A 6,179-nucleotide genomic window follows, 5' to 3' on the forward strand; every position below is an offset into this window, starting at 1 on the left:
GAATTCAAGGTGATATTTGTGGTCCTATCCAACCATTATCAGGACCTTTTAGGTATTTCATGGTTCTAATTGATGCATCTACATGATTGTCTCATGTGTGTCTATTATCCACACGAAACCATGCATTTGCCAAAATAATGAGACAAATTATTAAATTACAAGCTCATTATCCTGAGAATCGAATTAAATCAATTCGAATGGACAACGCTGCTGAATTTTCCTTGCGTGCCTTCAATGATTATTGTATGGCACTAGGAATTGAGGTTCAACACTCGGTCCCATATGTCCACACACAAAATGGATTTGATGAATCCCTAATTAAGAGAATTAAGCTCATTGCATGACCATTATTAATGAATTGCAAATTACCAACTTCATGTTGGGGTCACGCAGTTTTACACGCTGCTGACTTAATTCAATTGCGACCAACTGCATATCACAGCACTTCCCCTCTGCAATTAGTACATGGAAATCTACCAAATATTTCCCATCTGCGTAAATTCGGATGCGTCACATATGTGCCGATCTCACCACCGCAGCGTACATCCATGGGCCCACATAGGAAATTGGGGATCTATGTGGGGTACAAATCACCGTCAATACTCAAGTACCTTGAACCCCTCACAGGGGATTTATTCACAGCCCGTCACGCTGATTGCATCTTCAATGAGGACCATTTCCCGGCATTAGGGGGAGACATCAAGTACCAAAAAGAATGCCCGGAAATCGATTAGAATGCCCAAGGCATTTCCTCCTCTGATCCACGTACTCAAGAAACTGAACTTCAAGTTCGGAAAATAATTGATTTGCAACACATTGCAAATAACCTGCCAGATTCATTTACTGACTATAAAGGTGTTACAAAATCCTATAATCCTGCCAGAAATGCGCCCGAAAGAGTGGAGGTACCAACAAAAACCACTCAACTCCCTGTTCAAAGGAAGAGGGGGAGAAGTACGGCCACCGAACATGATTCAGCTTCTCGCAAGCAACAAAGGAAACAGAGGAAGAAACCCTCCGAACCAGTAAATGTAAATCAACCTAGCGTTGATAATCATCAAATGGGTAATGAACACCCAGTGGAAGAACGACCTCCACAATCCAGCTCAGTTGTGCACTCAATGACTGGGACATCGGAAAACCCTGACTCAATCGTATTGGGAAATCTCGACCAGTCAACAAGGGTAAATGAAATTTCCACAAACTATATAGATTCTGGAGAATCTTACAATCGTAAGTCTACAATTTTCGACATATATTTCTCAACTACAGTTGCAAACAACCTTCTAAATGATCATGATCCAAAGACCATGGCAGAGTGTGAGAAACGCTCCGACTGGCAGGATGCAATCCAAGTTGAATTAGCCTCGCTCAATAAAAGAAAGGTATTCCACGTCCCAGAGTTTTCCCTGTGGGATTCAAATGGGTTTTCGTCCGTAAGAGGAACGAGAACAATGAGGTGGTGAGATATAAAGCAAGGCTTGTAGCCCAAGGTTTCACGCAGAGACCAGGCATCGATTTCAATGAAACATATTCTCCAGTAATGAGTGGTATTACTTTCCGATATCTTATTTCAATGGCAGTACAAAATCTTCTATCTATGCAGTTGATGGACGTGGTGACCGCTTACCTTTACGGCTCACTTGATTCGGACATATACATGAAAGTTCCAGATGGAGTCCGAGTCCTGAATCCGAACGCAAAACGCAACGTATATTGTGTAAAACTAAATAAGTCTTTGTACGGCTTAAAACAGTCGGGACGCATGTGGTACAACCGACTTAGTGAGTTCCTTTTAAAAAGGGGATACTCCAATAATGATGACTGTCCATGTGTTTTCATCAAAAAGTCCGAGACTGGATTTTGCATTATTTCGGTGTATGTCGATGATTTAAACATCATTGGTAACACACAAGATATTGATGAAGCACGCAATCACCTAAAGACGGAATTTGAAATGAAGGATTTGGGTAAAACCAAATTTTGCTTGGTATTACAACTCGAGCACCTTCCCTCAGGTATTTTGGTTCACCAAACCGCCTATATCCAGAAAATATTGGAGAAATTCAATATGGACAAATCCTATTCATCCAAAACTCCCATGGTTGTTCAATCTCTAGACGTAGAGAAAGATCAATTTAGATCAAGGGATGAAGGAGAAGAGATATTGGGATCAGAAGTCCCATATCTCAGTGCTGTTGGAGCGCTCATGTATCTCGCAAATTGCACCAGGCCTGACATTGCATTTGCAGTAAATTTACTAGCTAGACATAGCGCAGCTCCCACCAAACGCCATTGGACGGGAGTCAAGAATATCTTTCGATATCTCCAAGGCACAAAAGATCTTGGTCTATTCTTTCAATTTCAGAAAAATCTGGACATTGAGATGATTGGGTATACCGATGCTGGCTACTTATCCTACCCCCATAATGCCAGATCACAAACTGGTTTTGTGTTCCTACATGGTGGGACAGCCATCTCATGGAAGTATTCTAAACAGATTCTAGTGGCTACATCCACCAATCATTCTGAAATAATTGCATTATATGAGGCATCACGCGAATGCGTATGGCTTCGCAGGATGATAAACCACATACAACAATCATGTGGTAAAGGTTCTATTGAATCTCCAACCATTATCTACGAAGATAATGCTGCTTGTGTTGCTCAGATGCAAACGGGTTACATAAAGAGCAATATCACTAAACATATTGCACCTAAATTGTTTTATCCTCATGAATTACAAAAGAGTAGGGATATAAACATCTTGCAAGTTAAATCATGTGATAATCTCGCTGACCTGTTCACAAAGTCTCTACCAACTTCAACATTTGAAAAATATGTTCACGGAATTGGTATGCGACGACTTCGTGATTTGCAAGGATCGGGGGAGTATCTCTCTGAATTATAACCTATTCAAACATTATATTACACTTTTTTTCCCTTTATGAGTTTACTCTCATGGTTCTCATCAAGGTTTTTAATGAGGTATATCAACACAAGAATATATGTCATATATCCTATTTTCCCCACCGGGGTTTTTAATGGATGTATACAAAACATATTAATTGTCATCTAAACTTAACAATGAGTTTAGTGATATTGTCCAAAGCGTTAATTATGTGTCCAAAGCGTCGTACGGACGCCTGTGTCGGACGCCTTCTCGTATGCCAAGAGGCATCTCTTTGTAACAGGCGCCTATATAAGGCGTCCCAAACTCCTGTATAAACTAGATGATACCCCGCACGTTGCTGCGGAACTTATATCTTCTATTCTTTTATAAAAAAACTGAAAGTACAACGTACATTATTTGAACAGAGAGATATAGATGATATCAAAAATATCTGAAGCAATATTGATATTTTCATATATAATGTTAACTGAATACATGAATAGATGGTGCAGACATAGACTTTGCATAAACATAAATTCAATGTTTCCATGCAGTCAAGCTAACATGTAAAAACACTGAAACAGTTGTATAGCATATAAAAAGTACTCTGCTAGCTTGGACTGACTTCAAAAAAGAAAACTGAACTCATTTGGGCCCAAATGTTGAACCGCTGACTTAACCATGCCGAATTAATGAAAATATGGTCATATGGAAATGGAAAAAAGATTTTAGAGGCGACTCCATCAAGAATCTTAGCAGTCCCATATACTTGAGTAAGAGATCAGTCTTGCAGGTGTTGGAATTGATCTTGGCTAACAACCAAGAGATATAGAGAGATAAAAAGGACTTGGTCCAACCGTCTAAAAGGGGACTTGGTCCACCACATCTCACCTCACGAGGGAGCCTTGATCGGAGGCCTCTAAAACCAACTTTTGGTCCCGGTCCCCAGTCCCCAAACACCCGATATAAAAGGAACATATTGCCCATACGTGGGATGATGGACATGGTGCCTAACCACCAAACTACCCGATCCTAAAGAGGTGTTGAGGGGCTGGAAGACCGAGTACCACCGCCGGCCATCACAAGGACCGTGCCGACGGCGTCCATGACCATCTCCACCTCCGGGAGCCGGGAGGGTCCTGCTCGCTGACGCCTCCACCTCCATCCGCAGCTCCCCACCTCCATCGCCATGGGCTTCACCATGCCCGCATCCGGCGGGCAAAGAACTCTTCATCAATTTACTCCGTAAGTTCATCTACTAATCCCTCCGTTAGGTGCTCTAAGATATGATCAGATTATGTTAATGTTCTCCCCTAATGACGTTTTAAAACTAACAATGGTATCAGAGCTGATCTGGTCATCTTAGAGTCCTAAATTTGGTTAGGAGATAATGTTTAGCCCCTGTTATGCAATTTGGCACGAGTCTGAGGATGAGAACCTCACCTGATGCCGCCGGGTGTCCGCCTCTCCCCTGCGGGGCCCGTCGGAGCAGCCGCTGCTCCGGCGAGGGCAGAGATCCGCGCCGCCACTCTCTCCCGACGGAGGAGTGCGCGGATTGACGCGCGGTAACGCGCGGAATGGACAGACCGCCGGTGGCCGTCGCGCCGCCGGCCTTTGTCGTCGCCTAACGGCTGCCGGCCTCGCCGGTGAGCACCACCCCCTCACAGACGCAAGGAAACGGCGCCAGTAGCCACGCTCGACGGAGGAGCGCGCCGGACATGGTCCGTCGCACGCTGCTCCGGCGAGCGCAGCCACCACGCCGGGATGATGAAGGCGAGGCTCGCGTGCCTCGCGCAGCCAGGCAGGGCCGCCTCGCGCGCATCGGGCCGCCGGGCGTGGCCACCTCGCGCGTCGCGCGCCATCGCGGCCGAGGCGCCTCGCGCGCTCAGGCCGCCGGGCCGTGGGCGCTCGCGCGCTCCCGCCCGCCGTGGCCGTGGCCGCCTCGCGCGCTCCCGCCCGCCGTGGCCGTGGCCGCCTCAAGCGCCCGCGCCGCCGGGCCGTGACGCGGAAATATCGGGGGAGTGGGGGAAATGACTAGGGTTAGGGTACCGGCCGGCGTTTTTGTTCTGTCTCGGTTCGATCACAGCCGTCGGATGCATCCGACGGTCGAGAACAACGTGGAGGTCATTCAAGCCATGTTGGCTCACTGGGCCAAATGCGAGAAAAGGCCGAGCCCAGGTTACCTCGCCATGCAGCCTCCCTAATGTTTTAACGCCTCTGGGCGGTATTTTGTTAAGGGCTGCAGTAGGTTTTTGGCCAAAGACGTTCTTCTCTGTTTTCCAGTGCATTTTATGTGTTGTTCCAAAGTTTTATGATGATATTTAAAATCAGAGAATGCAAGAAGTTTCAGAGGAAAATAATAATTTTTTTCTTCCTTTTAAATTTTAATGTTGATGTCATCTCCTTGACATATTTCAATGATCTCTTATTAATATAATGCATCCAGTACAGCCCAGCCTACGCAGCAAAAAATGGATCTCCAGCCCACGTGGATGAAACGCGAGAAACGCAAACGACTCATCACGGGGCTGAATTAGGGGTGACGTGGACACACCAGAATGCAGCAAAATCAGCTAGTGGGGGACTCCTATTTAGAGATAAAAGATTTGATGTTGAAGTACAAATGTCATAAATGATATTGACATTGAGAACAATTTTGTGTAGCCCTCCTAAGTTTATGGGTATTATGTACATCAATTTTTTTTGAGCATGAAGTTTATGTTAATATCGAATTTGTGACATGACAATTATTAATGAGTATTATGATAATGTCATTACTATGATATTTGTTTCATAATGATGTGCTCGATACTAATTATTTTATGTTGATCTCATGATCATTTTTTTAATGATATGATCGTGACTAATGGACTGAGGCCATCCTAATGATTATAGCTGCATGGTTCGGTTTTCCGCACCGCACTATGCAACTAAATAATGTTGAGCAATTATTCTAAGTATTGTGTCGATGCGTTTTATGTCTTTTGACATGCATTGAAGCTCATGAAGGCTCATAATGATGATGATTCTCTGAAGAAGAAAGTTTCTTTAGAGAATTTTAATGTATCATGGTCATGATTTGTCTATTGATGCTTACCAATTATTTGGTAAACCATGATGTATGTAATTTAATGTCCAAATTTTATTTGGAAAGATTTTAATGAAGACATTTCCAGTGTGAATGCTATTATTATCTTCACTCAGTGAAATGCCATTTGTATACTAATGTACAAAATGATTGGTATTTTTATGCCAAGTCATTGAAGGTTTTAATGATAACCTTGGC

This window comes from Lolium rigidum, chromosome 5 (genome assembly GCF_022539505.1).
Source record: "Lolium rigidum isolate FL_2022 chromosome 5, APGP_CSIRO_Lrig_0.1, whole genome shotgun sequence".
In the NCBI taxonomy this organism is placed as follows: domain Eukaryota; kingdom Viridiplantae; phylum Streptophyta; class Magnoliopsida; order Poales; family Poaceae; genus Lolium; species Lolium rigidum.